This window comes from Tachysurus fulvidraco, chromosome 8 (assembly GCF_022655615.1).
Source record: "Tachysurus fulvidraco isolate hzauxx_2018 chromosome 8, HZAU_PFXX_2.0, whole genome shotgun sequence".
In the NCBI taxonomy this organism is placed as follows: Eukaryota; Metazoa; Chordata; class Actinopteri; order Siluriformes; family Bagridae; genus Tachysurus; species Tachysurus fulvidraco.
This window is the reverse complement of record NC_062525.1, coordinates 6,616,301-6,635,422: the sequence shown is the minus strand read 5'-3', so window position 1 is coordinate 6,635,422 and position 19,122 is coordinate 6,616,301. Positions and strand designations below refer to the sequence as shown.

General features: G+C 39.0%; 1 protein-coding gene across 3 annotated transcripts in view; it reads left to right on the top strand.

The window, feature by feature from the left end:
• The window catches only part of chrm3b (cholinergic receptor, muscarinic 3b), a 110,394-nt gene that overhangs the window by 18,783 nt on the left and 72,489 nt on the right, over positions 1 to 19,122 (top strand). For all 3 annotated transcript variants that reach the window (XM_047817856.1, XM_047817853.1, XM_047817854.1), the window contains exon 2: positions 12,995 to 13,081. The gene's annotated coding sequence lies outside the window, so the exon portion shown is untranslated. The remainder of the gene's footprint in view (positions 1 to 12,994; positions 13,082 to 19,122) is intronic.

The window sequence follows — 19,122 nt, the reverse complement described above, 5'->3', positions numbered from 1 at the left end:
GATGTCTGCCAAATGCCGTAAAAGTAGATGTACAGTAAGCTGTGATGATGTAATATTTGCAGAGAAAGTTGTCAATTCTGGACAGGTTTTTTTTTTCGAATTACTGCTTTCCCCATAATTCTGATTATGAATCATGCTTCAAAATGTGCCAAACATGCTGCCAAACGTAGTGAGATCTTACTCATAAATTTTTGACATAAAAGTTGAAAATCTTTGGTTTATAGACCACAGCCTTCTGTGTTTTTTTCCTCGTGTTGAAAATCTGAAAGAAGTGCGTTATGAGTTTTGTAAGTAAAGTATTTTGCCCTCCTGTTATTCCTGACAGAGAAAAATAAATCCCTCCGACACAATCTTCCACAGTAGAGCTGGATAAGGTGAGACTCAATTTGTCCGGTTTTGATTTAAAGCTCAAAGTGGTCAGGTGTGTGTGTTTGTGTTTGTGTGTGTGTGTGTGTGTGTGTGTGTGTGTGTGTGTGTGTGTGTGTGTGTGTGTGTGTGTGTGTGTGTGTGTGTGTGTGTGAGTCTCTCTTTTTCTCAGCACAGATTACGATCCTTTCTCTGTCCCCCAAATCGTCTGCTCCAAACCAGGTGAGACATCAGTGGAGGCTGACTGGATGAGAACAATCATGATTTCAGAACAAAAAATAAGTCCGGGACAATCTTGAAAGAGGATATGTCTGAGCACTTGGCTCATGTCTGGTGGTAGGCTGGATTGTTTTCTCTGTCGGCTCGGACCGTATCCTCAGACCTGGGAGGAACCGTATAGCCCAAGGCCCATAGTTAGGAAAATTCTTATTTCAAAGAGTTGGTCCTAATTACAAAATCCTTAGAAATGTTAGTCTTAAATTTAAAGAGAATAGCTTAGCAAAGATAAAAGTTATTCATATTTATATATATTCTGCTGCGATGGCATGTACACTAACATCATCGAAACAGAGCCGAATCGTCGGCGGCAGAAATGATATCATTTGTCTCTATGACATTTCTGCGCTGTGCTGGAGATGTTTACATTTACATTTATTACATTTATAGCGGTGTCCAATCTTATCCACAAAGGGCCGGTGTGGGTGCAGGTTTTCATTCCATTCAAGCAGAAGCTACACCTGTTTCCACCTGTTTAATCAGTCGTTCTTGGCTTTTAGTAGACTCTGGTGTGGCTTCTGCTTGGTTGGAATGAAAACCTGAACCCACACCGGACCTTTCCGGATAAGATTGGACGCCGGCGTGTTAGCGCATCTCAAATATGATTCATGACGAACGTAATCGCTACACGATATAGTCTCAAATATCTAAACATAAAGACAGAGTGAACGCCCCTTTTTTATTGGACAACCTATCACAGACTTCACATGAATGTGTCATAACTACTAAAAGGTTTAATCCCCGCCTCCTCTCTAAGATAAAAGTTGTTGTATTTTCCTTGCTCGGTGTTGCCCTGTGATTGGTCCTGAATCACTCTTAAGATACGATTCCTAGTTAGAAAACTTTAAGCTAAATTAGGAGCTTTTGGAGGTCATGCTAAGAACCTTTATGAGTACAGGTCAATCTTACCGAGTTCATTTTATTAACACGTGACTTTTTAGTGTGTAAAGAATAAAATATCTTCTAATCACTTGCTCTTATAAGTAGTACATTATGCTCAAGAGAATTGACAGTCATTGTTTCCTCATTAATTACTTTCAGAATAAAAGTAATTTATACAGTACATGCCGACTCGGACAAAAGAATACCAAGAGGGCTCAGCATTTTTATACATCATAACGCATTCTGCCTCATTAGCGTGCGTATTTTTGCTAACTAGGCTAATTTACCAGAGAATAAATCACAATGCACATCACATGGTTTCTCTGCTCTATTATATATATATATATATACACACAGTGGTGTATAAAACAATACAGTACAATAAAATGTCTTGCTGACTTATTTTTCTGAAATTCATTATTTTTTGAACGAAATAAAAAACTAAATCAGTCTTTGTAATACAAGTAGAAAAGGAATTGTAAACAGTGCACTTTTAGAATACAAGACCCTAAATGCCTCTTTTGTACTCGATGGAAAACTATTAAATGGTCATGTAGACCCTAGTAGTTGTAGTTTATTGGTTCTATCCACTTTTCTGTCATTGCTTGTCCAATTTCTCCAGATTAGATCTGAATAGTTTGAGGTTATATCCACTAGTGTGTCCTTGGGAAGTCTAATTCAGTGAAGGAGTCTTTGTTGAAGTGTTTCCTTGGTCATAATTCTCCATCTTTGTTTTTGAGTTTCACTGCTTTTTTGCTACCTGGATATATAATTAACCCTTGTAGGGTGTTTATATTTTTGTTACCCAGCCAGTGTCCCGCTGCATTATTAGGTTTTTAATTCAACACAATCAAAAATTAGATGTTAAAATCCCAATTACAAGCAATATAAACTGCATATATGGTTAATATCTGCCCTTTATTTTTATTACATCACATTTTCTAATTAAAGTGCTACTCGTTTTTTGTTGTTTTTTAATAAAATGTAATTAAAAAAATCAAATTTAATCAAGTTATGAGTGGGGAAAAAATCAACAAATTTACAAGGAAGCAAAGTTTTTCAAAACTACAGATGTTTATGAATATGTGTCCCACAGACCCGAACAACATACAAGGGTTAATGCTATGGATTATGATTATGGTTAATAGTTAGTTTTGGTTATTCCCATATTAAGGGCATAAGGTGGAGGTTTTCCCGACTGGCTCGTGATGTGAGGTATCACACTGCCTTTGCTTTTCATTTGTCTGAATTTTACCCAACAAAATAGTGTTTCTCACGTTTCGGTTTCATGTGATGCATTTCTGAATTCTGGCTCTAGACAAGCCAGCACAGGAGGAAGTCATTGCACTGCTCTATTTATTCCTGCTCATTTCATTCAGAAAACTGACCTAGCTACCAGATACTGATGGAGTTTGGAAGACACTCTCTGATTTGTTAAGTAGATGTTCTGGTGGCAGAAAACACTTGTATTTCTTTCTGCTAGTCTTAAAATTAAAAACTCAAACTGTACAATTTCGATTGTACACATTTTCTGGTTTGTTCTTGTTCAAAAGGGAGAGATATTCCCATGCTTCCATCAGCCTCTCTGGACTTTATTCCCTCTTTTCACCATATTTAAATTGTAACTATTTAATATTATATGCCTTCAGAAATGGAATAAACCAGCACCAGAATGTTCTTAAGACCTCCTTTTTACATTACAAATATCACATTATCAATTTCACTTAAAAAAATGAATTCACTGAACAGTTGCGGTGGATGCAGAGTCTAACTCAGGAACACAATCTGAACAGTTTTCAGTATTTGACAGACACCCTAATCCAGAGCGACTTATATTTGTATCTAACTAAGCAACTGAGGGATAAAGGCCTTGCTTTGGGACCCCAGAAGTGACAGCTTGGTTCGACCCAGGGTTTGAACTCACAACAAAGTCCAATGCCGCAACCACTAGGCTACCACATTCTCCATACAGTCTCATTCACACACACATTTGCCGCTTGGGGAATGAAGAGTCACAAGTCTACATGCTGGCATGCTTTTGGAATGTGGGAAGAATCCGGATAACATGGAAGAACCTCACATGAGGGATGTGGTACTGTAGCTCAGTGTTGAAAGTGTTGGATCAGAAGGTTGTGAATTCATCTCAGGTCCACTAAGCTGCCACTGCTGGGTGTCTGAACAAGGCCCTTAAGCCTTAATTGCACGAATAAAAATCTTGAAACCTGCAACTTTTTAACAGTTAGTTCATGTAAACTTATCTGATTGGTATAAAAAAAGCTCTAGATAAGGGCTGAGAGTCAACAAGCTATATTCCGAAAACGTACTGCAAATATGTTTAGCATTAGATAATGAATATTAAATTTGTTTTTTAAAAAAAAGCGTCTGAAATTAATGAATGGGGCGAGTGAGTCACGGGTGTACATGCCGTCTCGCCGTTGACGCATTGCATATGGGGAATTTGTCAGGAACTGACGTATGAGAACAAAAAGATTGCCATGACTGCAATTAACCAGGCATTAATTCTCCTCTGAGAGAATACACAGCACTCTTTTCACTCTAATATAATGTACTACACACTAAATTACAATCATATTGCTCAAGCTTTTGGCTATCGTATTAAAAAGTTCAATTAAAAAATCCAGACGGTCCGTCGTTCACAAACAGAACTAGAAATGAAGCTTAAACACTCTGCTACAGCAATCTGTAGTAAGAATCTCATAAATACACATGGGATTCATCATGATCTCATTCCTGTTTAAGCAATATTGTATAAGCAGGAGTGTGTTTTATACTGAATTGTTGCACAGATGTACTACATTGCGTATTATAAGTCAGAAAGTTAAATTCGTTACATGTGAGACATACTCCGGACGACGTCGGTAACTACACTAAATTTAGTTTAGATTAAGTGTAAATAGAAAATAGAATAACTTGAAATAATAATGAGTAAGAAGTAGTAATCGAATATGCTGTACCATATGTTCCATGTAGCACCACGCAGTCGTTACAGATTGGAAAGTGATGCACTAAGTGTGCAGATGAGTCACATGTATTAACAGTAAAAGTGCAGTGTGCAGAATGACACAGGAGTCTTTATGGAATTTTAGGGTTAGGGTCGTGGTCAAGGAGTCTGATGGCCTGATGGTAGAAACTCCATCAGACTGTGCAAGCTCTTGTCTCATTGCAATATGCTAAACATACCGTTCTTCTGTGATTTTAGCGGCTCTGGTACTGAATGGAGACCGGGAGACACCCTCGGTTAGGCGCACTGCTCTCTGCAGGCACTTACAGCTAGAGGTCTTCTCGGGTCTAAAGAAATGTACCTGACCCCAAGTGACCCGAATCACTTTTTTCCCTGAACCCGACATGCATCATTTTTTTTTTTTAAAGAAAGACCTGTACCGAGACAAACCCGAAAAAATTAGACCCGAGTCCAACCCGACCCTTTGGCAATTTTTTTTTTTTACCCGACTGGACCCGAAAGGGGTCTACATTAAATACACTAAATCAAAATGTATTATTATTATTATTATTATTATTATTATTATTATTATTATTATTATTATTATTATTATAGAAAATTAGCTTACCGCCAGCTATACGTCGCCAGCCACATGTCACAAGCAGTCTTGGCAAACAGAGTAGAGGTTGGAAAAGGACTCGAGTCGATGCACACACACGAGATACAGTAGTTCGGGTCTTCTCGGGTCCAATCGGTAAAAACACATTCATTTTAAATTACCTGATACCTGATGCCACTATTATTATACCCGACCCGTGTCCGGGGTACACGTGAAACTTTTAGACCCGAACCCGCTCGGGTCTCGGGTCAGACCTCGGGTTTTCGGATCTAAGTGGACCCGTGATGTCCTCTACTTACAGCCTCTGGTAGTGTGTAAGCCACTCATCATGAATTATCAAGAAACTAGTATGTTTAAGTGTCATTTTTACCATCACATCTTGTAGTCATCACCATTAGAACGTCTTTCATACGTAATTGTTCTTTCTGTTATCATGCTTCAGCTTGCTTTGCTGTTTTAAATAAGCCACCCTTTCCTAAACAGCTGCAGAGACAGATGTGTGTTCAATAAGGCATAGGCACAGGATTCACATTGTTTAACACCACTAAGGCTTTATATCTGTCTCCTCTGGATGACATCAGCTCCCGTTAGACAATTCAGTTCAACAACTCTGCATGAGAAAAATCAAATAAATTATGGGTCATTAGTTCTAATTGAAGGTTCTTGACAAATTTCTGTATGTAACTTATTATCTGGTTATATCGGAAATCGACTCCGCGTGTAGTTCACTACCCAGGGCACAAAGTAAAACCTGTCGAGTCATGTCAAATGTTGAGTCATGTCTAATTCCACCCATGTAATTGAACAGAATTGAAACGTGCGGCTTTGCTGCAGGTCGCCTCCTCCATCTGGGTTTGGTTGGTAAAATCAACAAGGGTAGTGTTGTGCCATCGCATTTGGAAAATACATGTAGTCAGCAGTTTCTTGTCCCTAAAGCATAATTCAGTGCAGGAAAAACATTCATTATTCAGAGATTCATTGTGTTTTGCAAAATCGTGCTTACTATGCTAGTCACTATGCTAATACCTTCCCATGCCTCCTAATGACTCTGAATGAATCTATGAACTCAAAAATGTTACCTGTACTAACCAGTAGGTTTTGAGTTCAAATTCCAGCCAGAAATCCATTCATCTCTGTGTGAAGGAACGTACAGCCCTTTGTCCGTTCCAATGACATGTCCTGTATGCACTACGCTCTTAATGAATGATATCCTGCTCTGTAGATAATCCTGTTAAGTGGTTTGGCTGAACAGTGAAAGTGGACACATTATGTCCAGTACAGACTCTTCAGAGAGGAAACTCAAATAGATATGGTCTTTAATCAAATGCCCAGATCTAATGTTATTTAAGCTTTTTAGTGTAACTGAGGTTAGAAACAACTAGGGATGGAAACAATGATGCCCTGTGATTCTTAATTTGCAGCCTAGTGTATGGGTTGTGCAGTGCACTGTGGGGAGGATAAAAAAATAAAAAACACTATGAAGGAAGTAGTAGATAGATAGATAGATAGATAGATAGATAGATAGATAGATAGATAGATAGATAGATAGATAGATAGATAGATAGATAGATAGATAGATAGATAGATAGATAGATAGATAGATAGATATAATACTATTTCTGGGTGATTCAAAATTATGACTGAATTGAAAGCAAAGGTTCTTGTTCTAAGGATTAAAAACCTTGGTGTTCTATCTATCTATCTATCTATCTATCTATCTATCTATCTATCTATCTATCTATCTATCTATCTATCTATCTATCTATCTATGCACTGTGGGGCTAATAAAAAAATAAAAAATACTATGAAGGAAGTAGTGGATAGATAGATAGATAGATAGATAGATAGATAGATAGATAGATAGATAGATAGATAGATAGATAGATAGATAGATAGATAGATAGATAGATACTACTTCTGGGTGATTCAAAATTATGACTGAATTGAAGGGCCTTGCTCAAGGGTATAACAGTGGCATCTTGGCAGTGCCGGGGTTTGAACCCCAATCAACAACCCAGAGCCTTCACCACTAGAGCCACCACTGACCCGTATGACCCTATGACCCTCTAACATCTAAATCATTAAGTTCCCCAAGATGTCTAAACGACATCCACAGACCAATCTCCTCCTTAAATACTTAAACTAGACCCCAAATATTTTTTCGTCTGTGTGCTTTATTTGCAACTTTCCCTCCCAAGAGTTTTTAGCCAAATGGTCTTCTTAGTCTGTTGCCTAGTGAACAGTATTGATGTATTCATTGATGGAGACTTTAAAAGCACTGCTGTAAGTCGCTCTGTGTCTGACAAATGCTGAAAATGTAAATCAAAGCCTTATCCACAGAGCTACCAAAATTTGCTCAGCAAGCATAAAAGGAAAAAATGTATGCCATGGCGTTCTGTAATAAAAAAAAATGCAATCATTGACAAGTCACGGTGGTCTAAGAAACCTTATTAAATTTTTATTAAAAAAAAAAATTCAACTTTGCTGTGGTAGTATAACTGTAATTTGCTCCCGGGTTGCATCACCTTACCTCATCTTTGATTATTTTCCTACGACGGCACGAGCACACCACAAAAAATGGCCTCTTAGTAAGTGAAAATATCTTGAATATAGTCAAATGTGTCTGGTACAGTATTTACTTTTATACAGTAAGGTTATAACTAACCGAGTATGATCCGATTATTACAAGTTCTAGACATTTGTACTAATTCCAAGTTTGATCATTTTGCTAACCATTAAAGTGCTTATTTTTAAAAAAAGATGTTTTAACAATAATTGCAGGATTTTAAATTAAAAGCCCCTGAATTCGGAGTCTTTCATAACACTGACTAGCCAGGGTGTATAGTTGAGACATTTTTCTCTGTGTTCCAATATGAAAGGTTGTGTTTTTAGTCTGAGGCAAATCGATTGGATTGGCTGTAGTTGAGGAGACTGCTGCGTTCTCACTGTGAGACAGGTTATTTTCTCCTATAGGTTCACCTCCACGTTCACGGCCTTCACGTTTTACAGCGATGTTTACGTCCAAAACATTCAATAACAGTGCTTTCGATAAGCAGAAGGTTAATACTAGTGGTTAGGAAGAGAGTAAACAGAAAAGTAGTCTTGAAACGCTGTGGATTCATTGATTTGAAGAGGTTCTTCCATCAAAAACACACCTCGCCGATGTGTCCTTGACAAAGGCACCGGATGTTCACAGATGAAAATGTATTATGAGAAAAACGATATTTTTAGATACGGCTGTTGTCATGTTGCCACACATGTATAATACAGATGTACAGTAGTAAAGGGAGTTGGATAAAGCACTATTCGGATGGGATTAGTTTTACGTGGGCACGTGGAGTAATGCAATTTTACCTCAGGACGTCTGTAATATTAATTGGCCAATTCGCACGGGACAAAACATTGCTTCCTGTTTCAAGCGCCTCCATGCTTGCAAAACGCGCCAAAAACCTTTAAACGGGAAATGACGGAATTTTACCGTACATATTTACAGCGGGTCTTTTCGGACGGGATTAGCATTAACTTGTGGCAATTTTTCCGGACCTTTCTACAGAAGGTAAAAGTCGCCATAATCTTTACTGACATTGTCCGTAACGATTACCGAGATGGCACATTCGGACGGGACTAAAATCACCGAGAAGCTCTGGTAATAATTACTTTACCCCCACGTCCCCACGTAAAACTAGTCCCGTCCGAATAGTGCTGACACGTTGTAGGCTTTAGTCGCGAGTTTTTCAGCATCCAGTATATCAATATTTGTTCTCTCAATATTTACTATTTGCCCTCTCCAAACTGAGAGTTCAAACAGCTTTCTCTGAAAATGATATAAATATATTACGTCATCATTACTTTCTTTCAAATAAATTCCAGATCAGGGTTTTAATGGACTGATACTTAATGAACATTGTACAGTGTAACATCATGAAGATGATTAAAAATGACCGCAGTGTCTTTAAACCGAAGCTTTAATTAAACTTTCCTCCCTCCATCCCTCCAATCCGTCCGTCTGCTTGTCAACAGATTACAACAATTCCAAAACAGATTTCATTCAGTAAGACGTCATAATCAGAAATAATATATACTTTCTATCGCACTTTCATCATATGAACAAACATTCATTCCATCGGATCCTGACACCTGTTGTGTTTTGTTCCATTTTTTTTGTGTTGGTTTTGTTGATGTTGCCATGTGTTTCGTTTTCATTCCTGTCTCCTCCCCTGTATTGTCCTCTGGTTGTTGATATAACCTGTGATGAGTACTCTCACCTGTTTGGGGTTTAACCTTTGATTAGTCCGTCTGTTTAAACCGCACATGCCTTGTGTTTAGCTCTAAGTATTTGTTCAGCTTCTGATTGTTGGACTGTGCTTTATAATTATCGTTATTAACCTGCACTTTCATCCTACTGTGTTCTATCATCAGCTGCAACATGGATGTTAAACTGGATTATTTGAACTTATTTTGTAACATCGTACTTGCATCGTATTTATATTTGAAATCCGTACAGCGAGCCGTGATTCAGAGCCTGTGTTCACTGGCAGGCTTTTAATGACAGATTCTGTTGCTGCGTTTAGGGAGTTTGGCAGCGTCTGAGTCTGCATTAGAGAGCGAGTGGCGAGATGAGTGAGCTTCAGAGGAGCACGAGGGAGCAGGAACATGCTGATCAAATTTATCTCAGTCTTTACCCTCCTAGAAGTGTTGGCGTCAACGCGCTGCTGTGATTTAGCTCTCTAAGACTGAGTGCGTGTTGTGGCAGAATCCGAGTTGTTTATTGGACCAGTACTACACTGGATATGACATAACAGCACAAATCCTGCATGAAATCAATGCACCGTATCAATAAATTATCATACTTTATCCATAAGTAGCTGACTGGACATGAAAATGTATATTTCAGAAAGTTCAAAAGTTTATTTTTTTTCTAGCCATAAATAAAAATATTGCAATAATGGGAAATCACTGGTTTGCATTTGATTAAAAAATTCAAGCATGAAATGAACAAATATTTAAATTCACAACAAATTTGTGGTAATAATAATAATAATAATAATAATAATAATAATAACAATAATAATAATAATAACAACAACAATAACAACAACAACAACAATAATAATAGTAATAAAATACAGTTTTATCTGTATTATTATTATTATTATTATTATTATTGTTGTATTTATTTTTTTACTATTATTATTAAGTATCTGATTATTATTATTATTATTATTATTATTATTATTATTATTATTATTATTATTATTATTAGTAAATAAAGTATCTGTATAGGGTCAGGTGAAGAAAAAAAAAATCCCTCTCTCTTCAGTCTCATGCTCTTTAATACATTAACATCACTGTGTGATGTTTAAAAAAGTTAAACTATATAATGGCTCTGTAAGTCTTTGTAAGTGTGTAATATAAATACATTAAAAAAATATCTAAAACAGAGATCATTTTCTGATATCAAATCTGTCTTTCCTCTAATGTACAATAGAAATGATAGGATTATTATTTCTAGACATACACACGTGGACACAATTGTTGGTACCCTTCGGTCAATGAAAGAAAAACTCACAATGGTCACAGAAAAAACTTTAATCTGACAAAAATAATAATAAATAAAAATTCTATGAATGTTAACCAATGAAAGTCAGACATTGCTTTTCAACCATGCTTCAACGGAATTATTTAAAAAAATAAACTCATGGAACAGGCCTAGACAAAAATGATGGTACCCCTAACTTAATATTTTGTTGCACAACCTTTTGAGGCAATCACTGCAATCAGACGATTCCTGTAGCTGTCAATGAGACTTCTGCACCTCTCAGCTGGTATTTTGGCCCAAACTGCTCCAGTTGCTTCCTGATGAAGGGTATCTATTCCAGACGGCATGTTTCAGCTCCTTCCAAAGATTGAGCTCAGGGCTCATAGAAGGCCACTTTAGAATAGTCCAATGTTTTCCTCTTAGCCGTTCTTGGGTGTTTTTAGCTGTGTGTTTTGGGTCATTGTCCAGTTGCAGGACCCATGACCTGCGACTGAGACCAAGCTTTCTGACACTGGCCAGCACATTTCTCTCTAGAATCCCTTGATAGTCTTCAGATTTCATTGTACCCTGCACAGATTCAAGACACCCTGTGCCAGATGCAGCAAAGCAGCCTCAGAACATAACAGAGCCTCCTCCATGTTTCACAGTAGGTCCAATGTTTAGAATAGTCCAATGTTTTCCTCTTAGCCATTCTTAGCTGTGCTTTGGGTCATTGTCCAGTTGCAAGACCCATGACCTGCAAATGAGACATTACGTCTGTAATATTTCTAAATGCTTACACATCTTTATACACAGACATCTTCCTCTTCTGTCAGATCATACAGAGCTGTGTTACCTTTAAAGCATGTTAGGAAGCTGTTTGGGTGAGCGGATGACGGATATTCGGCCATGTGCCTTGAGTGAAGATTTAGAGTTCATCTACTTGACATAACGTCATAGAAATTGATGGCTTGGAGCTGCTGAGTGAATCAGTTTTGTTTAACCTGCAGTATATCAGTATATGAACCATTTATTTATTTATTATTTATTTATTTTTATCGCCGAAATGTTTGGAGCAAAATATTTAACACACACACACACACACACACACACACACACACACACACACACACACACACACACACACACACTGATTTATTGTTTGATTTGGATTTTACACTATTTCCACCTGCCGTTTCCCAGCCACTAGCCAGCTCTCTCCCTCCTATCACATGCCAGACACAAGTCACCTTCAAGACACAAGACATCAGTCAGCCATGTCTGTTCGAAAGCACCTGAGCTCACAGATGCCTACGATTGGTCGGTGTTACTGTCGGTGTGTTACAGGGAGACAGCCTACACCATCCCTCACGCTCTGACGACAGGGTCATATTGTCCGTCTCGGCTCTGCCTTGGTTGGCTGTGACATCATCAAGATTCTCATTTTTCAAACCGTTCCTGTAAATTTGACAAGTTTTAAAACTTTCCAGAAGAATCACCATGCAGATTCAGAACAGCTTAGAATAAAATATAATATTCACTTCATCTACCCAGGACGGATAAACCCTGTTTTTACAAAAGGCTCTAGAAATGAAACTGCTTTCCAGAGACAGTTCTTATTAACCCTTGTATGTTGTTCGGGTCTGTGGGACACATATTCATAAACATCAGTAGTTTTGAAAAACTTTGCTTCCTTGTAAATTTGTTGATTTTTTCCCACTCATAACTTGACTAAATTTGATTTTCTTTTTTTTCTTATTACATTTTATTAAAAAACAACAAAAAAACAAGTAGCACTTTAATTAGAAAATGTGATGTAATAAAAATAAAGGGCAGATATTAACCATATATGCAGTTTATATTGCTTGTAATTGGGATTTTAACATCTAATTTTTGATTGTGTTGAATTAAAAACCTAATAATGCAGCGGGACACTGGCTGGGTAACAAAAATATAAACACCCTACAAGGGTTAATTACAGTGGACAAAAAGTGGATTTTGTTCCATCATAAAGAGCATGAGTTTTTTAGTCAGTAGTCCCGCTATAAAGGCGGCTACGCCGAGACTTTTTTGTTGAAAGTCAGCTTTCATTAAAGGTCAGTTTGTGTTCAGTCTGTGCTTTGAAACATTTCGAATCTGGTGATGTCTCTTGCATGAAAATGTGGACAATGACCTTTTGTTCACTTTTTACAAAGTACATCACCGTAGCGTGTTTTAGTTCTTGTTCTTTTCTCAATGGATTTGTCTGTTCACTGTTCATATTAGAAATACACAAAAACATGTATTTATCTGGGTTACTGTATAAATAGTGATTTGCTCAAATATACAGTAAGCATGAACTGAGTATCTGTTACGCTGTTGTGTTGTCCAGGTCCTGTGTGTGATGTGTACTGTACACTGGCGTAGTGGACGCTGCTGAGGCGGGACACTGTACAGTAGATGCCATCCTCTACTTCAGGTAGGTCCATCTCCTCTCTCCTCTGGCCGCTTCACGTTGTCTGCCAGCGTTTTCAGCAGCGGTTTACATCCCTGTTGTGTTTTCAATGCACTATTTTCAGCAATAAAAGAGTCATGTGCTGTAATAGAGCGATTACAGCAAAGATCTTACGTATGCATAATGCTCTAGTGAGACAAAAATATATATCAGAAGAGGTGTTCCTTCGGAGTGCAGGTATGTTTATCTGTAAGCGGTTGCCTGTTAATTGTAAGATTTATTCGCAGAAATGTGTGCAAATGTGTTTTTGCACTATTTTTGCACTAAATGTTTGTATGCACTATTCTACACCATGCTGTGGTATAAATAGTCTGAATAGTGAGTTCAAACAGGAAGCGACTAGATGATGCACTTATTTAATTAACCCCTTCCACCAAGGTCAGAAATGATAAATCCTTTCTTAAGCATACAAAGCCTAGATAGATACTTAGCATTGCAGAAGTACAGGAAGAAGCTCCGCTATAAGACTACAGAGAAAACTTCCAACACAAAGAGGTTAAACGAACAGACAGAAAGCTGACAAGAGATCGGCCATTGCACAAAGATGAACCAGTAGCTAAAAAAAAAATCATCCACCAATTATTCAGTTGTTTTTTTGTGTACAATCTTTTCTTACTCTGACCTTCTGACATTCTATCTACCACAATTCTTCAAATGCACCTTGTAGCTTTCGAGATATACTTATTTTAAATTGAGCATGTGTCCAAGCAAGTGGCTCAAAATAAGGCTTGTAGTCGAACAGGTTAACAAAGCCAAGTGTGGAATATTGGACACTTCATGCACTCAACACTTGCAGCTTTGTTTACGTAGCAGAAGAGAACCTGACGCCAAGGAGAAAGCTTTAGCAAGATGTCAGACGACACTCGGGTGCTAATCAGCTCACGTTGTGTGATACAGTACATTTTCGTAATTGTAAAAGTTCTGTGTATTCTGCTAAAGCTACTGTAGCGCGTCACATTACATGCATATGATGTCGTTTGCCATTGACTAGGAAACAGCTTTTTACTTCCTGTTAGTGTTCCATCTGAGGCGATATGACCGTTCTGAAACATTTACGCTAGGGTACATAGTGCAAGGTGTGTAGTACATCATTTGGGACGCAGCTAGAAACTCATTCTGTATGCAGGAACCGTGCATGGGGTTGATTATGGGGTTAATAAATTGACATTTCTCTCCCTTTTCACTCTCTCTGTATGCATAATGGCTGAACGTTAGCAATCCATGTTAACTCCATGTAATTGTCAGGAAATGGAGGCCAAGTTACAGGACGGATGGGTGCAGTTAAGAGGACTTAAAATTCTACTAACATTCAGTGTAAAAATTAGCTAGAGTTTATACAAATAAGAACCCTTCTCATAGTCTTAAAAAACACGAAAATGTTTAAAAAACAAACAAACACAACACAAATACATTCACAGCATTTGGTAGACACTTTCATCCAAATGTGACTTACATTTATCTCATTTATACATCTGACCAAATGGTTACGGGCCTTGCTCAGGGGCAAAAGAGAGTCAGCTTGGAGGATTTGGGATTTGAACTCACAACCTCCTGATTAGTAATCCAGCACCTTAACCAATGAGCTACTACTTACAAACAAGATTGATAGTTTCTGAAAATCCCTCACAGCAATAAAAATGGTGTAATAAAGTAAGATGGCACGTTTACCTTCCTCACAACGAAGTCCATGATAATGCAGCTGGGTGCGGGAATGATGTAGACCAAACAACACCAGGGGGAGTTGAATCAGGCTCCTCAACATCCAGGACATGGACACCAAAATAGTACGCCACTTTAGAGTACCGTTAAACACCTTCTGTAGTCTAAGTTAGAAAAAAAACTCAGAAAATTTAACTTTGATCCAAGTTTATATCTATTCATTCATTCGTTCATTTTCTACCGCTTATCCGAACTTCTCGGGTCACGGGGAGCCTGTGTCTATCTCAGGCGTCATTGGGGATCAAGGCAGGATACACCCTGGACCCCAACCCATCACAGGGCACACACACACTCTCATTCACTCACACACTCACACACTACGGACAATTTTCCAAAGATGCCAATCAACCTGCCATGCATGTCTTTGGACCGGGGGAGGAAACCGGAGTACCCGGAGGAAACCCCCGAGGCACGGGGAGAACATGCAAACTCCACACACACAAGGCGGAGGTGGGAATCGAACCCCCAACCCTGGAGGTGTGAGGCGAACGTGCTAATCACTAAGCCACCATTCCCCCAAGTTTATATCTACTGTAAGTCTAGAATATTCAACTCCAGTAATTTGCTGTGTATGGATGGGGATGGGATCGCAGACAAAAAACAAAGACTATGAGTGAGACTGTGGTGCACAAAACAAACACAAGAAGAAAAAATTTACCACTAAACTAACAGAAAGCAGGACTTCAGTACTCAATATACCGATTAGGGGTGATATAGAACATGTGACATTGACCATTAGGGCGAATGTGATGTTCTGGGGCTGATGGGTAATGTAGTTCAGTGCTGATTCAGGCATAATAGTGAGAGCAGTATTTTATCTTTGACTTCTGACAGTCGCAGAGCTTTTTAGTGTTTGGATCCTTAATGTACAGTAAAAGTTTAGTGCACTAATAATCTAGTGCACTAAACTCAGCATTAAGTGCTCAGGACATACAACAGTGTGTAAAAATAGAAATAAACTGTAGCTTGATGAGCACTAAAGCCGACAGGTACGTGTTGTTGTATTCAATACAGCCGAACGCGTGTAACATTCTACTTCTTTATGTTTTCACGTCTTCATCAGGTTGCTAGGCAGTTTGTAGCGTTCAGATACTTTATGTAACAGTGTGTCACGATGAATGCATTTCCAGAGCTCACGCTGTCCGAATTCAGTCCCGTGTCTCATTTTACTGCTGCTCTATAGACAGTCTGTGCATAGTCTGACTTTTACTCAATAGTTTGCAAAAAGCATGAGCATGTTAACGTTGTAAAAAAAAAAAAAGCAGAGCACTGGTGAATCCTTTCATTTTTTTCCACTTCAAGGAACGAAATATTGCATTTCAAATCTAATTTGAATATGTACTGGAATTTATATAGTTTTTCTTTCCTGGAAAAGAAAAATCGAATTTTATTTATAGACATTTTAATAGTTCTGTGATTTTTGTTGTTGTTGTTGTTGTTGTTGTGAGTTCTAGAGCCATTATAATTTCCATTACTTTTGGAATTACTTTTATAATTTTTTACGTTGTTCTTTTGAGTGTTATCTGCCCATTTAAAGCCAATTGTTTACACGGAGCAAAGAGTGCCTGAGATTAGCTAGGACTTGCTGTAATGTCACATTTTCTAGCACCAAAGCTGGGTGTGATCGTGTTTCATCTCTTTGTGCTGAATGTGTAACCTCTATCTTTTTACTGTTGCGTATGATCATACAGTAGGTAAGCTCACTGGTATAACCTTAGTCTATTATCTGTTGTTGTGTCCTATGTTGACTTTTTGTATTTTGTTTTGTATTTTTTTATATGCTTAAATTCTGTACAGCACTTTGGCCAACAGCTGTTGTTTTTAAATGTTCTCTATAAATAAAGTTGACTCGACTCGACTCTAAAATGTCGCCCCAATCACGTCGGATGAACTGAGCAGTTTAACATCTTAATCTGTACGTAGTCTGACTTTTACTGTAGCTTCCGTATGTCGTAGCTCCGAATGGCGAAAGAAATCCTGAGAGGTGGAGCGACACAGCCGAGCTGTAGAGTATAAACACCTGCGTCTGTTTTCTCTCAAGTCGAAGGTCACTTCCACATCATTAGTAAGCATTACCAGCTTACGCTAGAGATATAAACAGAACGGAATGTAAGGAATATTGCGTTTCAAATCTGATTTGAATATGTACTGGAATTTTTATACTTTTCCTTTCCTGGAAATTAAAAATCGAATTTTATTTATAGACATATTTTAATACGATTTATTTTTTGTTGTTGTTTTGTTCCAGGGTGAGTTTTAGAGACATTACATTTTCCAGTGTACAGTATAAAAATACTAGAAGTTATGGTCGATCCTACGAGTCGTTCTTCTGAGTGTTATTTGCCCATTTAAAGGCAATTGTTTAGCTAGGACTTGCTGTAATGTCACATTTACTAGCACAGAAGCTGGGTGTGATTGTGTTTCTTCTCTTTGTGCTGAATGTGTAACCTTTAAAATCTCGCCCCAATCACGTTGTTGCTATCATGTGATACCGATGTTTCTTCTTCATCCCAATGAGGAATTCCGGATTTTGATATTCCGTTTGCTTTTTCCTTTCCACAACAATAATCTTCTAAACCCTCAGGACTGAGATTTTGTGCCTGTTTTTAAATTCAGCTGTTGCCATGGTGACAAAATGACACCAGCTCTGGTATCGTCGGGTTCCTGGCTTCTCTCCAGCAGCGTTTCTACTGGAACAGAAGTGTATTTGGTGGATAATTATCCTAAAACCTTTTTCTCTTTTATTTCCTTTACAGAAAAATGTGAAATGCTTTGTTTTAAGACAACGATGCAGAAAAAAAATGAATAAACAATAAAAAGTAATCTTGAAAAATTAATAAACGTGAAAGGTATTATAAGATATTTTGAGCACAGGCATGCAAAAATGGTTTTCTTTCTTTCTTTCTTTCTTTAGTTGGGAGGGAGGAGGGAGGGAGGGAGGGAGGGGGGGAGGGTAGGAGGGAGGAGGGAGGGAGGGAGGGAGGGAGGGGTGAGGGAGGGAGAGGGGAGGGAGGAGGGGAGGGAGGGTGAGGGAGGGGGTGAGGGAGGGAGGGGGTAGAAGGGAGGGAGTGAGGGATGTAAGGGAGGAGGGAGGGAGGGAGGGAGGGAGGAGGAGGGAGGGAGGGGAGAGATGGGAGGAGGGAGGGAGGTAGGGATGGGATGGAGGAGGTAGGGATGGAGGGAGAGGAGAGGGGAGGGAGGGGAGGGAGGTAGGGAGGGGAGGGGGGGATGGAGGGAGGGGGGGAGGGATGGGGGGAGGGAGGGAGAGGGGGGAGGGAGGGAGGGAGGGGGAGAGGGAGGTGATGGAGTTGGGAGGGAGGGAAGAGGGAGGGGAGGAGGTAGGGAGGGAGGGAGGGAGGGATGGAGGGAGGAGGGGGAGGAGGGCGGGAGGGTGGGAAGGATGGAGGGTGGATATTTCGGGAGGGAGGTAGGTGGTAGATGGAGGGATGATAGTATTGGTGATGGCGTTATTCTGGATTGGTTGAGAGAGTGATTTGAGGATGGAGTTAGGTACGTGAGGGATGTGATGGAGGGAGGTAGTGAGTGAGTGAGGAGGGGAGGGAGGTAGGGAGGGGGGGAGGGAGGGGGTGAGGGATGTATGGAGGGATGAGGGCGGCAGGGGGGGAGTGGCTGTGATACTGTTGAAATGGATTCGTGTTGAGGGTAGGTATGCGTGTTTATTTGATAGGATGGAGGGTTTGTTCTTTCTTTTGTGTATGTCTGTATTTGAGTTCTTTCTTTCTTTTTTTTATTTCTTCCTTTCTTTCTTTTGTTCTTTCTTTTGTTCTTTCTTTCTTCCTTTTGTTTTTTCTTTCTTTTTTCTATTTCTTTCTTTGCTTTGCTTTGCTTTGCTTTGCTTTGTTGTGATGGATCAGCACACTGCTGATGTTGAGGTTTGTGTGAGTTCCTTGCTGCAGTGAGTTGAGCTCTGTGCTGAAGGTCTGCTTCAGGCTTCTTGAGCACTGAGGACTGCACTAATTTAATCATCTTCAACTTTGGGGAAGAAAAAAAAAGATCAACACCCTTTTGCCAAATCTGTCCACAGATCAAATGTTACGAGCGGCGAAGTAAGCCAGAGGAGACGAGATCTTTAACTGCTGTCTTAATTAGTCTATCATTTCTGTTATCGTTAATTATGGAGGGTGGCTGTGTACGTGCGTTTCTGAAAGGTCAACACATGCTTCACAATCTGTGTAGAGATCAGGCACTGTAAGCACACACACACACACACACACACACACACACACACACACACACACACACACACACACACACACACACACACA